The sequence below is a fragment of the Anas acuta genome, chromosome 3 (assembly GCF_963932015.1).
Source record: "Anas acuta chromosome 3, bAnaAcu1.1, whole genome shotgun sequence".
Lineage (NCBI taxonomy): Eukaryota > Metazoa > Chordata > Aves > Anseriformes > Anatidae > Anas > Anas acuta.
Window position 1 is genome coordinate 7298616 of NC_088981.1, and position 22424 is coordinate 7321039.

The 22424-nt window shown below is 48.3% G+C and overlaps 1 protein-coding gene and 1 long non-coding RNA gene across 10 annotated transcripts in view; both read left to right on the forward strand.

The window, feature by feature from the left end:
- The window catches only part of SLC8A1 (solute carrier family 8 member A1), a 103472-nt gene that overhangs the window by 27646 nt on the left and 53402 nt on the right, over window positions 1-22424 (forward strand). The gene's annotated exons all lie outside the window — the stretch shown is intronic.
- LOC137853287 (uncharacterized) lies at window positions 1288-14691 on the forward strand. The gene is made up of 3 exons (XR_011094369.1): window positions 1288-1712; window positions 2289-6043; window positions 6141-14691. It is a non-coding gene; the product is annotated as an uncharacterized lncRNA (long non-coding RNA).

Sequence of the window (22424 nt, forward strand, 5' to 3'; positions counted from 1 at the left end):
GCTCTCCCCGCTGCAAGCCTCTCCCTTCCTTTTCTAGCCAGCTATCTGCATGTGCACGCCAAGCGAGATATGGGGAAAACAGCTTTCTTAGAAAACTGAGCATGGTTTTTTGCGTGCAGATGCCAGGGCATTGCCATCATATCTCTACTGTCTTTAAACCATCTCCCCCTGGTACTGCTGGGAGGGAGGGACAGTACATGGGAAGCACCAGCGTGCACTTTAGGACTTGGCAGCCTGGATGAGAAGAGAGATCGGTGGATGGAGTGAGAGGAGGTGGCAGCTGCAGGACCATGTGTTTACCGAGGGGCTTGTTCGATTCAGGTGGGAGAAGACACACACGTGCCTTAGTACTTTGGGAGAAGGATGGCAGTGATTTTACAATTTTCCATCTGCCCACGTGTCCGGCAGGTAGTAGGCACCCATTTAACGGGTAGCTGCTACAGACCCTGTTCAGGTGTTGGATGGTGTGGGCTGACTTGCAGAAGAGTTCCCACAAGTCCACATCTGCCAGGGTGCAAGTTCAGGACAGCCCTGCAGCACAAAGGCAGGGTGGTCCTGAAGCTGAGGTGCTGCTTAGGGGCATCCTCACTTGCCTCCCTGCAACTGCCTCCTGTTCCTGATAGGAATAAAGATATGCTAGCACAATATGTGGACTATAGAGTTAAAGCCTGTTTGCCACGTCATTGTTAGTGTTGTGCTTCAGCTAAATCTTAGCTATGTAGAATTGTGCAATTCTGCAGCATCTTTGACTCAATAAAGTTCTAAAACTTCAATATTTCCCGTGCTGTGGTGGCCAAGAGATTGCCTTGCTGCCCTTTCTAAAGGTCTTCAATGACTCTTCAGCTCTGCCATTCTAGGCTGTATTGATCAGCTCTATAAAATTGAGCAAGATATGTTTCTCTGGGACTCTAACAATGAAGGTAGGGCAAGTGCAGGAGGACAGAAAGATGAAAGAAAACTGTGCAAGTCTCTATTATTAGAGGGCTTGTTTGCTGGTAAGACCCAGTAAAATTAGGAACTGCTGGGAGGACGCTGATCTTCTGGAGTCCTTCTTCCACTTCCTAAAAGGCCCAATTACATAACATGCTATTTGTTCACAGAGTCCAGAGAGAGTTTCCCATTTTGCAATCAATCTGTTGATGTCTCCTTTCCCTGAATACACAAAATAGCAATGTAAGTGCTGTAGAGATGTCCAAACAGAGATGTACAGTGGAGAAGATGTTGGTCCCCCTGTGGAATACTCTATCCTGACAGCTATGTGGGAAAGCTATAGATATCCAAATTGTGTCCCAGCAAGGCCAGCATATTGGTGATGCTGCATAGGCACCTGGGGCTCCAAGACATCTATAGGTGCTACAATGTAAGTTTAAGAGAGACCCTCTCCTCTGGGACCATCCTTAGCAAGGTGATTCTGGCTTTGCCTTGCATCTCTGTTAATGATTACAGATTTCTTGATGAGAAGATGAACTACTAAGATGTTACAGGTGCTTCCTGCCCACCCATCTGCCCCAGGTGCCGTAATCATAAAAGAGGTCAGTGGTTTGTCTGGCCAGTGTGTTTTTGTCTCCTGATCGAACGCCAAATAGCTCAAAAGGAGTCCATCCTCCTGTCTCGGAGGAGGAAGCAATCTTTACCCCAGCTGATGGTATCTCTTCTCCTTGCTGTCTTGAAACATCAGGAGGTGCATCTCTTACAGAGATGACTGCAAAGAGGTATGAAAACTGTGTGTTCTTTCGTGGTCAAGAAATAGCAGCTTCCCTCGAGCTGACATCGCAGCTAGCGAGCTATTACAACCTGCACTCTGGATGTCTGCCCCCACACACCACGAGCAGAAAAGTTTTTACCGCATGAAAAAGTCAGTGAGGAAGGTGTTATGTAAAATCATACAGCTAACAAATTGTATTGTTACTTCACCTATAAGGTTACACTTGTAAATGCATCGTCAATCTTACGTTAATCCATCTTGTCGTATTAATACATAAAACACATAGTTTAGCTGTTTTTATACAAGGTGTCTGCTGCAGGTTTAGGGAGTGAAATTGTTGGCCCGTCACATATGACTCGTCCGAGCCAGCTTTGGCATTTCTCAGGAAGCATAGTTCTAGGAGTCAAATGCTAGCAGTGACACAAACACCAGCTAAATCGTATGTTTTTTATGGAAAATGTCCCCGGAGATCACACAGCCTCCCTCCCAAGAGCTCTTTAAAAATGTCGATGTCAATAAATATAGATTGTGGCGGGGGGAACCAAGCAGTACTGCTTTTTTAAGTTCCCTTTTTCTTTTCCAGAAGAAGTTGGGTGAGGTATTTCTACAGAAATAGCAAAAAATAAAATCCTGACTCAGCCCTGGGACCTCTCTAGCTCGGTTTTGCATCCATGGCTTGCAGCTTCAAAGGAAAAATGAAACCTCCAGCACAGCCAGCCTTGTATTAGGACTCGGTGGAGGAGAGGGGAGCATCCCAATGTGGCAGAGAGACTGGTGTAAACTAGGCTGAAGGTGAAGCAAGCAAGCATTCCCCTTCCACCAAGAGCTGGTTGTCCCAGGAGGGAAAGATGCAGCTGTAATGGGGTGCGCTCTCACTGCTATTTCTCCTCTCTGTTCACACAATGTTTAGTCTTTCCTGGGCACTCCTAAACTTTCTTAATTAGTCTTAATGTCTTCCACCCATGGGTGTCTCTTTTAAACTGCTGTGCTCTTGTCTCAGTTGCATCCAGGGAAATAAGGCCTTCCCCTGCTCCCAGCCGCCTGCAAGTGCTTAAAGGCTAATTCTTGGGTGCATAACTGAAGAATAACCACAAATGGTGACCCCACGCTGTGGTGTTCGCTGCTTTGCACCTTATGGTTGATACCTCAATGCATGAGGAAGAAATCAAACAGGCCTGAATTATTTTCTTCAGGGGGATTGACCTGAATTTTGGCTTCCCTTTGTGTTTAGGGCATTCTGAGCCTTCCAACATCAAGCAGAAAAGCAAAGCAGTTTGGGGCTAGGTTGTTTGGCATGGAAAAAAAAGAAAAAAAAGAAAAAGAAAAGAAAAGAAAAAAAAAAAAAGGAAATTCACTATCACAAGATGAAAATGTGAGTGCCCACACTACCTACAGCTTCATCAATCAGGAAGCCTGGTCTGGTCTGAGGATGGAAAATCCCTGAGGGTAGCAACTCCTCTACTGCGCGTCGCAGAGAGGACGGACAAAGAAATGCTGCTTGGGGCCTCAAGGATCAGGAGATGCTGCCTGCAGCTGAAACCTTGTGATGTACAGGGCTGGGTGCTGGATTTCAGTTTCTCAGATGCCTCAGGAGAACCACTAAAGGTCTGAGCTTGGAAACTGCACGTGCAGTGGTGAGCCTCCAGCCGCACACTGGATGGCCACGTTTGGACCCAGCTTGTCCTGTGCATGCAGGCATGGAGTGATGTGGACACCATGTGTATATGCACGGGCTGATAAAAAAAACATTCCCACGTCTCAAGCCTGCAATGTACATTCTCAGAACTGTGTGTCTATGTGTCTTATGAGCTGATCTGGTCCTCCCCAGAGTAAAGCCAGTGGGTGTGCTCCTGCGGCAAGACATCACAGCCTTGTAGGACAAGCCCTGCCTGTGGCTTGCCTGGGGAGGGTGAGCGCGGGATGCAGTCTGTGCTGCTTGCCCAAATAAGTCATTCTGCGTGTGCATGAGATCTAGGAACTTGATTTGATGGCGTCCCCTGTGGAGGGGATTAGGCAGCGAGGCTATGTTACTGGATGAAGCAAGTTGTGCCAGCACGTCACTTGGGGGGACATGGGGGAAGAGGGGTGAGGACAGGAGTGGTTAGCTGTAGAACTGATAGGGTTTTTGTCCTTGAAAAAACAATGTTTCCTTATTTGTAATGAGCTGTTGTTGGCAATTTACCGCTGCCAGCTGCATCTCTGTGGTTGATTAAGGGAGCTTGGATCTTAAATATGTAATAACTCTCTGAAAGCCATTGAGAGGCAGTTATTAGCTTCATCAGGGCTTGCGTACACATCCGCTGTGCTCCTTTATGAAAAGGCTACCTATTAAATGCATTGTAGTAATTTATAAAACGCAGGATCTAGGCTTGTTTTAAGAAATTAAAGCAGCAATCCCACCAAAACCTGTTGGCGTGGGAAAGAGTTATCCTGGAGAACAGCACAGCTCCTTAGCTCCTTGCCGGGGAGGTGAGAGCAGGGGGCAGGAGAAGCCCTGTCCCTCTCTGCAGTCTCCTTTCCTTCCCTGGCTCATGCCTGAGTGCTGCTGGCAGTGGCACTGCACCAGCTGTGGCACGCAGGTTTTATCGACAGAGCAGGGACCCATCCCTCTCCCTCCTGTGCACACATGGCAAGTCCTCGAGCAACGAAAGGTAAATGCAACCCAAAAAAAGTGTGCAGGACCCCAACACAAGCTCTGAGTTCAAGTTGTGCTTGGGAATCAGCCTTCTTCCCCCTGATACCTTGCCTCCAGGCCTGACCTCAGCTGATGGCACTGAAGTAGTTTTGTGGGCTTGAAGCAAGACTGACAGAACAAAAAGCAGGAGCTTTGACTAAAGGTTAGTCTTTCACAGCCACGGTGTTGGTGAAGGTCTCTCTGCGCTGGAAGTGGTGGGTATGCTCTCTGTTTTGTCACGGGCATGGTTGCAGTGAAGGTCAGCCCTCTCCACGTCAAACACCACTGAGCCTGAAGGCATCTGGGGAGATATCAAAAAATCTGCTAATAACGCTTCTGACACTGACATCGGTGGCTCTGTGCTGGCTTCCAAGAATGGCGATGCTGGATGCTGGGCGACAACAAATAATAACGGCATTCTCCGCTTTAAAAATATCCCAGTGTAAGGGAAAAAGTATTCCCACTGCTGTGCGAGTGAGAGGGTGACCAGCATGTGCCGCCGCCGTCCAGTCCCTATATGGCTCCATTTCCATAGTGTCTGGATGCCTTCCTACACAATCCGAGTGACAATTAAATGCGCCTGGCAGTGGGAAACAGAGCCCTGATGAAGAACCAGGGCATGGACTGGAATCCCCGCGATCAGAGCAAAGCCCTTTCCAGAGGATGTCTTCCCAGTGCAGATGCTCTCAGCCCTTGAGTTTATGCCTGCCTTTTCTCCCCAGCACCTGCCCCCTGAGCACATAAGAGATAAGGGCAAGAAACGTGCCTGGAGATTGCAGATGCTGTGCTCCAAGGTGCACTGGTTTCATTGGGAACGATGAAGATCTGAGATGAGATGTCTTTGGCTCATGCAGGTGGGGAGCAGGGCTCGCCTGGCACCAGAGCCTGCAGAGGGCTTTGCATTCGCTTAGTTCAGGAGATCTGCATTCACACTTCAGGCCTGCTTGTTGAAATTTATGTTCCTCCTTAGTGACTGGATGTGTGATGGGACCTAGGGGGATAAGCTATCACTCCTACACGGGGAAAGAATAATATAAACAAAGTCAGTATTAATGGCCCAGGCACAAATGATCCTACCACAGGGGAAAGGGAGGGAAGTGTAACGGGAGATTTACCTGACTCACGAGCTCTCCAGTGACCTGGAACGTGGAAAGAATCATACCAAAAAAAAAATAAAAACCACAGAAAATAGGTCGGCTGAGCAGGGAAGAGTGTAACGGAGCAGCGTGGGTGTGTCAGGTTAGAGTCAGGTTGGGCAGGAACCGGCCGAGAATTAGAGGAGAAGATGTCCTGCCCACACCTTAGTGCAGAGGGAGGAGGGGAAGGGAGCTGAACATCACACCCCACTGAGAAGCATAATTCTGCTTGGATGTGCTTCGGTCTGTGCTCATGGAGGCATCAGGAGACAACCTCCAGGAAGCCCACAGGTGGAGGATGGAGATAATTTAACCCACCTGTCCCCAGAGTGAGTGTGGATACTGACATTAAGCCTTGTGTTGGTCAGGAAATGCCCAAGGGAGAGCTGCTTGCTGTCCCCTTGAAAGTTTTCCTGGGTGAGAGGTGAGATCTGTGGGCAAGCTCCAGAGCTGCCTTCAGCAGCAGTTCAGCCAGATTATGTCTGCTTCTGTACCTGGAGGAGCTTCGAATAAATCAACACATTATTTGTAAGTACCTTGAAGATAACGAGGAGATGAATAACAGCCAGCAGAGATTTGTCAAGAACAAATCTTATCAAGCCAACCTAATTTCCTTTTATGCCAGGTTTTTGGGTGCAGGAGAAGCAGCAGTTGTCACGTAACTCAGCTTCAGAAGGGCTTTTCATGTTTCCTAGCTTAGTGCTGCTGGGAAGAAGTGCTGGCTAAATGGGCCACTAGGGTGATGGGGTCAAACCTGCCTGAAAAGAGAAACATGGCACTGGATGGGAGTGAAAAGGCGTTCAGCAGGTGCTCGTCCTGAACTGGAACTTGTTGGGAGCAGAAAGGAAATGTTTGTTGTTGAAGTGTGCAGGTGGCGTGGACAGGTTGGAAGCATTATCAAAGCCAGCATGAGGATTTAGAGAGATGGGCCGAGAGGAAGCAGGATGCTGTGAAGACAAGCGCTTGTGCAAGAACTGCCCCAAGCACAAATTTAAGTGGGAGGGGAGTGAGTGAGGCAGGGGCTGCCATCGTGACCCAGCAGCCAAATCTGAGCTCACCATGTCATGCTTTTGCAATGAATGAGGCCGACGTCATCCCGGAGATATTCACCGACTCCAGAAGAAGCTGGGGAGAGTCCAGAGGAAAGTGCAGAAAATGACTGGTGGTCTGAGAAATGTGACCCACAGAGAGAGGCTGCGAGAACTCAGACTGTTTAATTTAGACAGCAGCCTAGGGAAGAGCTAAGCCTTGAGCTATGTAAAGGGCAATCCATGTCTGCAGGGTCTTGAGGCAGCAGTGGAGACGATTCAAATCAGACAGGAAGGAATTTCCTCCGAGTACATACGGGTCCACCCAGGCGTGGCTTGGGGGAGTGGGTAACCTCTGTCAACAGCAGAGGTCAACATAGAGGCACTGGTTGAAGATTTACTAGAGATGCTCAGCGTGTTGTCTCTTTTAGGACAGGATTGGGTCAGACGAGGTCTTGGGAACTCTCTCTCTATCCTGTTTTCCTGTGATAGCCAGGCAAAAGCAACCATGGTGTGAGCTGCACTTCAGGCAGGTGGCTTCCATCCTGCGTGATCTTCTGCTGTGAATGGGTGGTGGGGTAACATGCAAAGCAACCTACAGATGGAGCAAAGACCGAACGCGTCCACACACACGCAACCTTCAGAGCTTCCCTGTGGCCACCCCATCTGGGCCCTTTGCTCACAACAACTATCTGGGACAGGGCTGGTGCTCGCCTGCCGGCTCTCTCCTTTGCTAATAATTAGTCGCAATCCAGGCTTCCCTGCAGGAGAGCCCTGTCCCCGTGGGGGAAGAAGCAAGGCTGCACGGATTAAGGAAGCTAATTAGCAGGAAAGAGAGCATTGGTGCTGAAGCCCCAACAGCCAACTTTGAAATCTAGATAAGGGAGCAGTATTTAATTATATACAATTAAAGCACCGCGTGTCAGCCCCCTGAGAACTGGCGGTCTTGGAGAGCCCTTCCCGAAGGTGCTAATGAACAGATCTGAAGGTGGTGGTGGTGGATGAGGGGCTACGCATTTGAAACTTCACCTGGCAAGCATATCTGATTAGAAGACCTTGGAAAATTCCACTGGGATACCAGCTCCTTATTTCTGCGTGGTGTACTCCCTTTGCCATAGTGGGTAATGGGAACCTGATCCCTTTGGGGGGCTAAATGTGGGGATTGCTCTGCTCCTCTGACACCTAAACACTGAGCGATGGAAACGTGATGAACAGGAGACAAGGCTATTCTAAAAACATAATGGAAATTGGAGAAGATCACAGGTATACTTGGCCTGAGGCAGAGAAACAGCCTTTGTGGCCTTTTCTCCCAATGCCCAGGAGAAACCAAACTGCAGGAGACAAAGCTCCTGCCCCTGTGCCTGCCAGCCAGGGCCTCCTGGCATCTCCAGGGAGCTCCATGCTGACATTTCCCTTTGCTCCACAGTTCTGCAAGGTTCTCTGAGGTTATTTTCCCACGAGCTTGCTGTAGCCACTAACACAGCTCCTTCCCCTCCCTGCTCCTTCGCCTTCAGAGCACAAATAGCCCCTGACCTCTGATCCTTTACCTTGCCCTCTCCATGCTAGGGAGGCAGTTTGCATTCCCTGCAAAGTGCCTGCCTTGTGTTCAGACGTTTTTTGTTGTGCTCTGGGCTAGCAGAGCCTGCAAGCTTTGTGGGCGTCAAGAGTAGCTTTTATCCCAAAGGTGCTTCTGGGTATTAATGTAGTAAAAAAAGATGAGGACGGAAAGCTTGGATGGATCTGTATCATCTAGCAGAGAACTGCAGAGGCAACCTGAAGTTTTCTAAAAATCCTCTCCCTCAGCAACTACGTACAAACCCTTAAGAAAGGCTTTAGCTCAGCCTTGGGTGTGAAAGGAGGTGGTGCCTGCTTTAATTAGCAAATATAAAGTGCCTGAAGGCAGTAAGTTTGAAAAGCACAAGCAAAAGCCTTGAGCTCATTTTCCTGCATCCTCGTCTCCTGGTATTCCTCTCTCTGGCCTGGTCTTTATCCCCAGTTTCTTCCAGGTCCATGTGCAGAACCTGTGGGTCACATTTGCAGTGCTGTCACAGACAGCTTCCCTGGTGGTTTGGTTGCTTAAATCTCACAAGAGCTGCAAGCGATGCCAATGCCATGAGGTTTATTTTATTTGTCTGAGTGTTTCTGGTGCTGTTTTCCTTTGCAGTGCCAAGAGCTAAACCCTCAGGGGGTTCTTCACTCATTGTGTTTTAGGTGAAAATTAAATTTCTTGTTGAATCCCAGAGCTCCCAGGGTTGGGGTTTTAAGAAAAATGCTGAATAGATTCCAGAGAGCCCTGTCTGGCCCTTGCTGTGCCAGGGGAGAATTTGCTGTGTTTCTTGGGGGAGAATTGCTCTCTATTCTCCACCCTGCAGAGCTGAAAGGGAAGGTGAGAGGCTCCTCAGTGCCAGTTTTCCTGGGCCTAGAATGAATGAGTGCCTTGGTCTCTTGCGAATATACAAACAGATTTCTACAAAGCACTTGCTAATGAACTGAAACAGCAGTTTGTCCTCTCAGTGATTTGCAGGGAGTCAGTAAAAGACTTAACCTGGGGAGCTCGTTACGCTGCTGAAGCAGTGCATTTTTAGTGGAGATCCTGGGAAGCTGCTGGAGAGCTTTGGCAGCACAGGGAGGAGACCTGTGAGAGCAGACATCGATTGCCTCCGTGCCAGGCTGTGCTGGTGAGGGCGGCTTTGATTCTCAGCCCTGATCATCATAACCTCATGGCCAGGCTAATTGCATGCTGATACCACGCTGGGACCATCTATGGCAGGGTCTTGGGTGCTCAGTGGAGGAGAGGAGAGTCTCGCACCAGGGTGAAGGCAGCACCACAGCAGCCTACCTGGACCCTTTGCCACACGCTTGGTACAAAGCAGAGACCTGGAAAAGACATGATAAAAAAGGAAAAATCGCATTTGTATGAGTGCTTCCCCCACAGCTGCAAGCGAGTGCTTGCAGAGCTGCAATATGTTTGGGTTCATGTCCAAAAGCCCCTCGTCCCACTGAAGCCAAGAGCAAGGCTGGGCTGCTGGTGTTTGCGATGGCCAGTTGTGAAAAGCTGCTGGGCTCTTGCTACAGCATGAATTTGACATCCATGTCTTAAATTCACTGAGCCGGTATTGCACGAGTTTCAGCTTCAGTGTGCTTGCAGGGAGAGCCCTGGCTTGGCACTAGGCAGCCACAGTAAAAGCAACAAGGAAAAGAGAATTCTTCGGGCCTTGCCAAGAAAAATCACCGTCAAGGCCAACTCGATTTCAAATGGTGCATGGAGAAGGGAGAGCTAAAGTGGTCTGAACTGTCCTGTTAGTGATCAGCATTTTGGTGCCAAGGTAGCAACACTTTGTGTGGGTGGCTAGGTCCATGTACCCGTAAGAGACAGAAAGGAGAAAGGTAGCGTGAAAAGCTCCGTATTTGTCATTGTGTCGATGCCTTCTGTCCCAATGAGAGCAGAGGTTTAAAATTACTTTGCTGTAAATCAGGGAAAAAATACTGATTTTTGCGAATAGTATTTACTTAGGGAAGAAAGCTCCACTTTTGAGGAAAGTTGCAAGTGCATAAATTAGTTTGGCAGTCTGGAGAGACCAACTGAAGTAGGAGTTGTGATTTATTTATTTATTTTTAATTTATTGCTTCACAGAAAATTCAAGTTACGGCTTGCACCAAGCTTTCATTCACTGACTCTGGAAACTTAAGCGGGGTCTGAATTTCAGGCAAATGCTTTAAAGAAAAAACAAACAAACAAAAAAAAAAAAATGGCAAAAGTCAAAGCAGTAACACTTCAGGATTACAATGTCTTTAAAAAAAAAAAAAAAAAAGCAGGTTGAAAGGTATATATGTCATGCAGCTTGTGCGACAGCTCCTTGCAAGCAGTGAGTTGCTTCTAGCACCCTCGTTACGTGACAGAAAATCCTGCAAAGGAGCGTGGAGGAGTTGCAGAGCTGCTTTGCATCCAGAGCTGAGTGTGGTGATGTCCAGCAGCAGCTGCGGGGAGCAGGGCACAGAGCCCTTTGGTTTGTGGCATGAGCTTTATTCGTTTATCTCTTCTTGAGCCTCGGCACATGTACTAATTAGAGGGGAACTGGTGAGCTCTGCTAACGCATTTGAGCGCGGGTAGCTTTAGGCTTGCATTTGGATCATTAAAAATGAAGCAAAAATGATGTTCTCTTTGCACCAGCTGCTGTGAGCGGGGGCCTTGATTTGGCAGCAGTTAGCTCCCCGGCACCACGGCACTAATGACTGCTAACACGGAAAGAGACGAGTGGCATTAATGCGGTAGGGTGGTGTGAGCCTACTGCATGAAACAGGCAAGCAGGGACCGAGCAGGTTGTGAGCTTTCCCCTTGCCTGTGAGATTTCTCTCCTTTCGCTGGTAAATCCCCCAGGGAAGCCCACCTCGTGTCTCCTGAGGATCTCCTCTGCCTGCTGGTGTGTCCAAGCAGACCAAGTGACACCTGAGCGAGGTTTAATTCTTCACGGTGGGATCAGGCTGCTGGCTGCAGGCAGGCCGTGTCGAGATGGAGGCCATCAGTTTTTTAAAGCCAGTGACAGCCTGCGAAGAAAGGCTTCATCTCACAGCTGATCTAAGCCACGAACGTGTCACAGCTCCGTGTGTGGAGGCTGCTCGAGGTGGCCTGCACAGGTCATTTCAGTTACGTCCCTGGGGGACAGGCATTGTACAGGCATGTAGGTTTTCAGTCCTACAACAGCTGGGCCTGGGGAAATGTTTGACTGTGGGTATTTCCTCAGAGATTCCTCACTACAATTTCTCCTCTCAGTGAAAATGAGGAAAACTGGAAACTTATCACAGAAGTTCGCTTGTTTTTCATTATAAAAATCTAGAGAAAGAGGAATCACAGAGATTTTATGGGGGTATTTGATTTGTTTTTAGAGAAGACATCTGGGGCAAAATAAAATGTCTACTCCTGTTCTCAGTGGCAGAAACACACAGTGACTTGTAGGAATTTCCTGAGCTGGGCAGGCCCCGTGCCAGGGTCCCGCTGTAGAGGTGAAGTCACACCGGCTGGGGTTCAAATGTGGTGGAGGAGGAGGTATGAGTTATGTCAGAGCTTTCATTATCTAATTCCTCATTGTCAACCACCTTCTCTCATCTCCGTACGTAATTGATGTGGTGGCAAATAGTTCTTGCCTGCTGGAAGCTGGCTGCCTTTTGAAATGCTCTCACCAGAGATGTGTTTTTTTTCAGCCTTGTACTTCTTCTTCCTCATTATCTTGTCAGCTGGGAGCAGAGTGGAGGAAGGAGAACATATCGGCAGGGGAACGGGAGCCTGCTCGCTCTTTGCCCTGTACACGGGGGTGCCAGGGTTTCAGCTCCTGGCAGGTGATGAATTCCCATCCCTGGCAGAAGAGGTGTGAGGGTGGTGCAGCCTGGCAGGGGCCAGCCAGCTCAGCGACTGCCAGAGCTGGAAATGCCTTCAAGCAGGAAGGCTTGTGGCTTGTCTTGTGGCTGTTCTCATTTGTAGGCTCCACAGCTGCTCCTTCAGCAAAGGAGCTCTTTGGAAATCTCAAAGCTATCGGCTGCAGACAAAGGCAGCTCGTTTTTTAAACTCTAGTTGAGTATAAAAGAAGAGAAACCTGGGGATTTTGCTTTCCCCTGTAGCTAAACCCCCGGGTTTTATCTGCTGAAATTTCAGAGAGAAAATCCAACAGTTACTAATCCAACCAGTGACCAGAGGTAACCAGGCTTCAGAGGAGTGCAGAAAAGATCACATCTGACAGCAAAATGGCTCTGGAGCAAGTGGGGAAGCTGGGAAGGGTCAGCAGGCATCAGGGTGTCACCACGCCATAACCCTATTTTTGCTCCTCTGGGGTTGGAAAACACTATTCAACCTTCTTCCCATAGTCATCTCTTGCTTTTCCTCCTATTGACCTTGTGTCCAAACCCAGCTTCCCCTCTGTCCCCCCCACCCCCATTTCCCTTGCTCATTTTCGGAGTTTCATGGCCTTGTGCCCCTCCCAGGTCCTGGAGAAGCAGGGTAAGGTGAGGGGGGAGCTGCCAAACCATAAGCTCTCATCTGCAAACCTGTGGATATATAGAATAAGGGTATTTTTAGCAGCAAGAAGTGACTTGCAGACAGCCTGTCTCGAGGTGCGGTGGAGATGCCAGCACTTGAAGGCTGTGCACCCTGACCAGGTGGTTTCCTGGAAGATCTGCTGCGAGGTGCCAGGATAAATGCAGAACCCTGCAAGCAGGGGACCTCACAGGGACATTGTCATATTGCAGGAGCTGGGAGCAGCCTGGGGCCACTGTCGGGTGCTTTGCACCCTGCATGACCCCTCTATAGTATTCTGGGGAGGATGTAAGGGGCTGCCCCAGAGCTCCACTCTCATGCTCAGAACTAGACAAAAAGCAGCATATCAGAATTACTGTCTTCACCTTCATCATCTCAAGATGTTTCTGTGGCCAAATATGCACTGCGAGATACATCCCACATAATCATTACCAGCAAAAGCTGTGGTGGTTTATTTTTAATTTTTTTTTATTGTTATTTTAAACTGCAGCTCTCAAGCCAGCCTCTTCTCCCTCGCCGTCACTGCAGAGAGGCTCGTCATGTTTGATGGTTGCTTCTGCCCCGCGAGCTCGCCGTTTGCTGTGGCAAAGCCAGTTGATTTTAGCGGCACTTTGGCATTGATTGAGAGCAAAACCTGGGTGGTTGGTGGTTTTGTGACTGTGCTCTGCTGAGATGCAGCGTGAGTTACAGAAAGAGAAACAAAAGAGGGCTTGTGTTTAAATAGAAACGGTTCTCGTGGTTTTGTCACCGCATATGGCAGGACATATGCAGAAATGAATTTGCTGCTGTTTGCCCGGTAACAATAAGCAGGTTGAGGCAGCACGTTAGGTCTCAGAAAAGGAAGCATGCATTTTCTTTTATAATCTCTGTTTCAGAAATTCAGATGTTCACTGCTGTTTTCTCAAAACGGAGTTACACGAAGTTAATTGGTAGCAGGGGAGGCATCCAGCCGCAGTGAAAAAGCAGCAGCCTGCCCCGGCGGGACTGGAGCTCATCTGCCTGTCGGGCTGCCTTGTGGGACGCCCTGCGCAGTCACTGATCTCTCAATGAGAACCAAGTGTCGTGGGCTCCAGCTCCAGACGAATGCACGCTGGCAAGCCCACTTGACTGGTTTACCATTAACGTTATGGGCGAGCTGTTGGAAGCCTCCACGTAGCGGACTGAGAGCAGGGGTGCCAGCTTCTGAGCACAAAACCATCTCTGTGATGGTGTGCATGGGCTCAGCAGCGTGACGGGGAAAGCTGCTGATATATCTCAGGCCAAAGCTAATGATTCTTCAAGGGCTATGGACCCATTCTCTTCCCCCATATCTGCCACGCTGGTTTTCAAGCCCATGTGTCTGCAGTCCTACCTGAGCACGCATCCCTACCCTGTGGTTCACCCAAGAGGTGATGGCCTTGCCCTCCCAGTGGCACAGCACAGCCAGAATCAGCACCTCTTTCAGTCTCACACTAAACCTAAAAGCTGGGAGGTAGGCAAAAATTGGCCAGCCAAAGGAAGGGAAGACAATGCTGACATCTGGGGTGTTACATTAGCAAAGCCTCAGCTAGGAGCAGAGGAGGGCAGCAGCAAGAAACACCTCCATCCTGTTTCTGCAAACCTGAGCACCAGAAAAAAAAAAAAAAGAAAAAAAAAAAGAAAAAGGAAAAAAAAACAACACCACCGCTCCTTGCCAGTGAGCATCATGCAAAATGCCCTGCCTCTGCCCAGCGGTGCTGCTCTTCCAGAGCCCTGTGGGTCCCCCGATGACTTTGCAATAGTTAATAGAGCTTGATAATTCAGGACAGCATGAGGCAGGGGGGCGTCTCTGTGCATTTCCAGGCGCTGTTGCAGATATGGTGGTGAGCGCAGCACGCTGAGACATCCCCGGGAAAGCAGAGCTCTTCGCGCACGCCGCGTGGCAATCATGCCTCAAAGCTGATTGACGATGCGGGCTTGTTAATTTTAACAGAGGTTAATGGATCTCATTGCTAGGAACTTAGCATCCTTTTCTTTGACCATATATAGCCAAGGTATCAACTTACAGGCCTGGGGATTTCAGCTTTCTGTTTAGATTTTAGATGAAAGGCTGCAGTTGGAAGTGATCATTATAAATATTTCCCGCTATCTGGTAGCAGGCTAACTTCAGCCCCTTCTAAGGAATTCACTGGCATTGTCTTTTACAACTGCTGCCCCTGGCAAAGGGCTTTCGAGGGGAGCGTGCCTCGGAGCTGCTTATCCCCAGGGTGTGCTGGAGGGATGGGGGCTGAGGCCCCACATGGCCGTGGAGGACCTCTGCCCTCCGTGCCATGCCGCAGCTCTGTTGCTTTGCTGTGGGACTGCTGCTAGGGCAACACACACGTCTGGCATCACGCGCTCCAGCAGCGCTCAGGAGCCAAAGAGAGACCATCAGCAGCGCTGCGAGGCTCCCTGCGAGCACCAGGAGAGGGGAAGCCACTGGGATCCAAAATTCCAGGCTTGCGAAGGAGATGGACGCATGCGATGAAAAGGGTCGCATGCATCCTTCACTGGCTTCTCCCGAAGCTGGGGACGGGTTCTGTCCGTGCGATGGGAATCCAGGGATTCGTGGCTACTCCACGCAGAAGGGCTAAAAAGAATATAACTGCAGCGAGATCAGTTAGAAATCCTGACTCCCGGGGCCTCTGGAAATTTGTGCCACAGAAATGCCGTGCTCTTGTGCAATTTAGTGTCTCTGAAGAAGAATAAATCTGCTTTCAAAAAACTCCATCTGCATATTGCATGTATTTATAGTTTGCTGCAAGCCTTTCCAGTGAGAACTTTTAGAATTTATTTTAAATTAAAGTGACTAGCGTGACATACCACTACTTAGCCTTTTAACAAAAACATTTTAGTCTTATAAATACAGTTGCTATTATTAAACTCCAGGGAAAGCCAGCAAGCTGCTCCAAATAACATCCTTCTGGTTGCCTGCCTGAGCTCTTCTGATGCGCAGAACCAAGGCATTTGAACACCTTGTTGGAGGCCAGGATCTTATTTTCTGCTTCCATGATGGCTGTTGAAGCTTGTTTAAAACTTTTTTTTTTTTTTTCCATTGCGTTATTCCTTTATATTGTTTTTCTCCTGGTGGCACTTTCTGGCCTTCTCCCTGGAAGCAGCCAGAGACCTGTCTGTAAGTCAGCTGCTGGGGCTGACTCTGAGGATGGCAGACATTATCGTCTGGGTTAGCAGAAGATGGGGTAATTTCCGTGATTTTCTATGCCTGTAGAATGAGATTTTAGGAAACGTCGGTGCCTTTGTTCTGCCTGTGTCCATGGCTACCAAGCGATGAAGGGGCTGGAGCACCTCTCCTATGGGGGGAGCCTGAGTGAGCTGGGGCTCTTCAGCCTGGAGCAAAGGAGGCTTGGGGGGATCTCATCAGTGTGTGTAAATCCCTGAAGGGAGGGTGCACAGAGGGCAGAGCCAGGCTCTGTGCAGCACTGTCCAGTGCCAGGACAAGAGGCAGTGAGCACAAACTGGAACACGAGGTTCCCCCTGAGCATCAGGCAGCTCTTCTTAACTGTGTGGGTGACGGAGCCCTGGCACAGGGTGCCACGGAGGCTGTGGGGTCTCCTCCTTGGGGATTTGGATGTGGTCCTGGGCGAGCAGCTCTGGGTGGCCCTGCTTGAGCAGGGGCCTCAAGCAGAGGGCCTCAGAGGTCCCTTCCTACCTCAGCTATTCTGGGATTGTCCAATTCCAAGGAACCAAGAGGTTAAAAGGCAGAGAGCCAACAGCTTGGGTTAATCCTGTCTCTTAAACACTGGTGTTTGCCCAGTTTGTTCCAAAACCAGAGCTGAGCAGCTCTTCCTCGTGCAGCCTTTAAGTCTGTGTGGCTGCTGAGAGAGGGAGGAGGCAATAAATCACTTCAGCCAAAGGCATGGACCCATCCAGTCACTTAATTAACGAGGGGCTTTCTCCTTATTTGTAACCTCCTTTCAAAGCAAATGAGTGTGACTGGTAATGAAAGGAAACATATGCAATAGTTTAAAAATAGATGTCAGGGTAGTGAGGAAAATCATTGCCCTGCTGTGTGTAGCTCAAGACAGCATTCAGCATATCCCATTTGCCTGATGCTCTGTGAATGGGAATGAACCTGAGTGTATGGGGGGCTCCTGCCCCAAAAGTGTCCCTCTGTGTGTTGCCTAAACATAAAAACAGATCCTGCCTTCCTGATCTTACAGGGTGGAAATTGAGGCACAGGGATCTGGGACCAGCCCATGGGAAGATCCTGGTGTGCATCGTTGCACCAGCTGGGGGGCTTTGGGGTTGGCCCTCTGCCTTTCAGCTCCCCACTGGTGGTGCTGTCACAAAAGAGGAGAGAAACAACAGCCGTATCATGCCTCTTTCTGGTCAGCCCATATCTTAATGTGCATTATAAAGAGAAAAACAAGGCAGCCTCCAGTCTCAGGAGCTTGGTGACCCCAAACCATGCACCCAGGAGATATGGGGCTTTCCAGAAACTTGTGGATGTTTGTTTGCTGAGCCTCACAAGGATCCGTCTTCATCAGACGGGACAGCCAGGGCACTGGGCAACAGAAACAGTGGCCCACAGCAGTGGGGACCCCTGGTGTCTCCTTTCAAAGCCAGGATTTTCTGCCCACAGAATCACAGAATGATCTAGGGTAGAGAAGACCTTCTTTATCATCAAGTCCAACCATCAACCTGACCCACTGAGTCCCATCACTAAATTATGTCCCTTAGTGCCAGGTCCACACGTCTCTTAAGTACCTCCAGGGGTGGGGACTCCACCACCTCCCTGGGCAGCTGGAAGTAGGAAGCGTTAAGATTTTAGCTTTTATCTTTCTGTCTGGCATGGGACATTAAGAGGTATCAGGAGGCTTCTGTGGAAACCTTTTTTGTTTGCTTTGTCCTTATTCCAGGTTTCCCTTTCTTTCTATTTTCCTTCTTAATTCAGAGAGCTTAAAGGACTCGTAAATATTATGCTTCAGAATTAAAAGCAGACAAACTTATTCCGTCAAGTTCTGAAAATAGCCAGGAGTTGGCGATTCTGGGGCTGCATCCATCCCTATCTGAGCTCATGCACTTTTCTCCAGTCCTTCCCTGAATGTCCGTGCCTGCATATAGGATCTGTCCCCAGGCAGTCACTCGCCTGCTGCTCCTCTTGCCATACAAAACAGTGCCTGGCACTGGTGCTGCGAGAACAATCGGGGCAATTCCATGTGCAAACCGGAAAAAAAGCAAACACTCAAGCACGTACGGAGGAAAAAATTAGTTAATCTCCGTGACAATTACTTTATTATTGTTTTCTAGCCCTGGAGGTTTTGTGATGGTTCACGAGATAAGAAAAGTCTTTTTGCCGTATATGCAGCATTTACTAATCTGCCAAGTAATTGCATTGGTTGTAAAGACGGTGTGCTAATAAGCATGTGTGCAGCTGGGATGCAAAAACCAGAGCTAATCCAGCTGGGGGTGCCGAGCAATAGGCAGTGCAGAAGTAATGATTATTAATAGTGTGTGTTGACTTAGGCTGATAATGCCCCAGAGCCTTCGTTCTCCGTATCTCACCAGCGGTAAATGGATGCTTGGTGCGGAAGACAAATAGCATGTAACTAGGAAACTGCCCACCACTAGACTTCCTTCTTATATTTATATAAGGTAGTGTGTCCCGAGAGGCACAAGTTCACCAGGGTGGAGGCTTTGGGATGTTTTTGGAGCTGAGGGCCACCAAAATACCAGGGCAGGGGATGGCACCCTGCTTCTAACGATTTTCGTTGCACAAAGGATTGTGGAACTGTGTTCGGACGTGATAAATGTAGACACAATGCGATGTGTGGGCAGGAGCAAGGCAGGTTGCGTATGGGGAGGGCTCTTGTCTGAGTTAATTATTCCCAGAACCAGAAATAATTAGTGCTGAGACTATTTTTGGAAGCAAATGCAAGATGAGCTAGAGAAATATTAAACAGGCAAAATTATTATGCAGTCTGAAGGATAGAGCTGGCTGAAAAGGGAGAAAAGAAAATTGAAAAAATACAAAACCTCACAGTGTGGAAAAAAAAAAAAAAAGCTAGATTAACCCCAAAAAAATTCCTAAACCAACTTAAAACCTAGATACTTCACATTTTCACTTTCTGGCTATTATTCCATCTTGCCAGACAGGATGATAGGTGACCGTCAAGTCACAGGGAAGGTTAGGGAAGAAATTTATTTTTTATTATTATTTTATTTTTTTATTATTCTCATTCTTCCTTAAACTTTTTTTTTTTTCATTTTCTACTCTTAATCTGTTCCAGAATTCCTTGGGTTTGTGGGAAGAAATCTCTGATATGGCAAATGTAAAGTAAAACCATTTCTGTTGTAACTTTATATGGTTTCAGAATTTCTTCAGCTTTAGAAGGTCTCTAGCTATAAGAAGTGAGAGAGCACTTTTTCCCTTTTTTTTTCTCTCCATTATTGACAGTTTTAAAAAAATAATGAGAAGGTGGAAGTAAAAGAAATAGGTAAGAAAGAGAAACAATGAGGACTTAAAGCAATGGAATAGGCAGCTAAAATGTGATTCTTAAACATTTTATTTCAAGGATGGTGAGGGCTTGAAATTTTTAGCTAAGAATTTCAAGATAACTTCCATGGGGAAAAAAAAAAGTTTTTAACAAGACATTTTTGGACAGCTCTGATAGTAACCTTATTCCTCTGAAGAAAATTTTGGACATTTAAAGGAAATAATGATTTTTTCCCTAAGCCAGAGCAGCAAGTGGATTGACACAAATGCAGTGATCTACTCTGCCTCGCTTAAGGATCCAGGATCCCTTAGATTCAATATGAAAGCTGGGAAAAACGCCCTCCATAAGGACAATTAGTACTTCAGAGAGAATATTTAAAGCCAGAACTGTCACAAGCAGAGGTATCTGATTGTAGGGCACTACTTCTCAGATGACACGAGCTGATACTGCAGCTGATAAAAGCAAGCAGCAGAAATGTGAAATGTGTATGTAGAAAACTGGCCTTATTGCTCTCTTGATCCGGTTTTGATTGCTTAGGAGACTCGTGCAGCCATGCCAGAGGTGTCCACGGCACAGCAGCAAGTTGTGCAGATGACCCCCTAGCTCATGCCAGCCCTGCTCCAGGCCACAGCAATACCTGCAAAGACACTGGTTGTGCTGGAGAGAGCTGCTTTGCCTTCCTTGCTTGGAAGAGAAACATCCTCACTGAGATGTTTCTAGGATGGGAAACCAGGAGGAAATCACATTTGCAGGCCTGTCTCAGAGCACACGGATGTTCAGAGTGATACACAAGGGATAAATACAACCCTCACTTCCAAACTTGTCTGGGCTGTCTTTGTATGTGTTCCCCCACCAGACCAACTTTTTCTGACAAGACTGGTCGGTCCGAGGGCCTTGGTAGCTGGGATCTCACAAACCTTGTCTGTACAAGATGGAGAACACAACCACAGACCACCACGAAGAACTGGGCCTCTTCCATTTGATATTTAATACGAACTGACTAAAATCTTGGGCGTAAATTGAGCGCAGCAGTGAGCAGCTCGAACTGCAGCTGTAATGGTGGAAGGAAGTGATTTTTTTTATTACTTAGACTTGTGAATATGTCTCCCAGATCACATGCGTGCCCATGGAGAATGGAAATGAGGGACCATTTGGGGAGCTAGCGAACAACTGCACTCCTCTGAGAAACCTTTGTGTTTGAGGATGGGGGATTTTACCTGTGAGCCTGCATGCTTGGTCAAGCATCCATGGGGCTTCTGTCATGGGAGGCCCTAGGAAGATGCATCATTGGTTTTCGCAAGTTGAAAACAACCAAAATTGCTTTTGTTCCCGAGTAAGTGGTTTGGATCTCATTTTCCCACTGCATATTGTACCTTGCAGACTAAAAAAGACATGAGAAATAGAAGTGACTGATTTTTCCATTCCTTAAGCTGCCTCCACGTGGGTTGATTGCTCAGGGGATTTCAAGGCAGACTGAAACACAGACAAATGCTGGCTTCATGTACACTCTTAAATATTGCTGTGTTTTGAATTTTGTTAGAAACTTGGCAGACTTTTGCTCAAGCTCTAACTTCCTTTTCTGCCTTCAGTTTATCAGCTGCCATAATTTCAGATGCACAACCACAGTGTGCAACCATTTAGCTCAGCACGCATGAGCAAGGGAAGCACTCTAAGAACATGTCTGGTTAAAGTACTCGTCATATTAGGAGCTGGCAGCCGGGGCAAATTAGACCCAAATTGGTACATTGCACAACTGAGGAAACTCATTCTCCGGCATGTCTTATGCCATCAATCCTACTGTGCTTGGACAGGAAGCTTAACTGCTCGGGAAAAGGCCAAGATCTTCTCTCCGTTGTATTCTCTGAGCTCTGCCCAAGGAGACGTTGGGTGCATATATACTCAAGGGCATATGTATTCAAGGCAGAGGGTGTAATAAAATAGTGCCTCTGTCAGAAAGTAAATTCCGCCTTGTGATCTTTCGGAGCTGACTGCAGCCCTAAATCCTGCCGATGAGGCAGCCATAATTCCTTTTGCGAGGCGCCGAAGACAGATGCGCAAACCCTAGTCCAGCATGGAAAGAGGTGTTTTTCCATTGCTCCAAAGAAGATTTTGACTTGTGAAGCCAGGGTTCTTCACTTGGTTTTGCTGCAGCGTGTCCTGTTCAGAGTCAAAAATGTGGGATGTCAGAAATTGCTGGTTCTGGCCATTGTGAGACCTAATCGGACAATTAGGTCTCACAAACCTTTGGGGATGGGGAAGAAACAAGCAAGGTGCGGAGAAGAGATGGGTGCAAAACAGCTGTGCGAGGAAATCGGTCCCTCATGAGCAGCACCAGCCCTCAGCACTTTGATGACCTAAAGGCAGGACTGGAAAAAAAAAAAAAAAAAAAAAAAAGGCTGACTGATAGCTGATGAAGCTATTAATGTGACGGGATGGTTTTTTGAGCATGGTCCAGACCACAGCATGTTTGGGAGTCATTGGCAGCTTGCCATCTGCAAGGGAGATATTCGCGGTCTCCCTCAGTGCAAGAGGGAGAAATTCCCTGTTTGCTTTTTTGCTTCCCACACAAACAGATCCAGCTGGTGTTCAGACTCCAGCTGGGGAGAGTTTGGGATGCACCTCTCTGAAGCAGCTTGGTTTTCTATGGGAAAGAAAGTTTTTACCACCGTAACTTTGAGCACTGCCGAGTGCAGCACGGCTCCAGGAAAGGCAATCAGGGTATGTGTGGCTGCTGAGCAGGGGGACACGATGGGCACCGCATCCTGAGGAGGTCCTGCGAGCTGGAAGAAGTGTTGATTACCGACCGTAGCAAAAGCTTCTTTCTTCTGCGGCACTGCAGGGGGTGTGCTAAGTGGAGCAAGAAGCTGTGCAACCCACTGTAACATCCCAAGCCGTCAGCCTGGAGTCACCGCCTGGGGACTTGTTGCAGCCATGAGAACGGGCAGTCCTGCTGACCCCACGGCCACGCCAGCATCAGCCTCACAGGCAGGATGAAACCTTCCAGGAGGACAAAGCCTTCCAGGAGGGTGGTGTTGGTTTGCTCCTGGCCTGGCAGGTTCTGTCCTGGGCTCTTGTGAAGCCTGATTTCTCCATGGCCTTGGCATCCCCCTGCAATTCCCGCTGTTCCTGATGGCAGGGCATCCAGACAGAGCAGAAATATGTCAGCTCTCTGTTATCTTGACTGCTGGTTTTGGTCAGCTGCTGGCACCTTCCAGGGAAGAAGGCAAGAGCAAGCCTGTGGGTGCCAGTGCAAATGGAGATCACCCAAAAGGTGAGGACACAGTTGTGCTTCAGAGACCTGCGGCACACACCTGTCTCAAGGAAAGCGAGGGCTTTTCATTCATGTTCGTTCCCTCGCTCTGCTTTCCTTTCTTTCAGCCTTCTAATTGCTGTTCCACAGC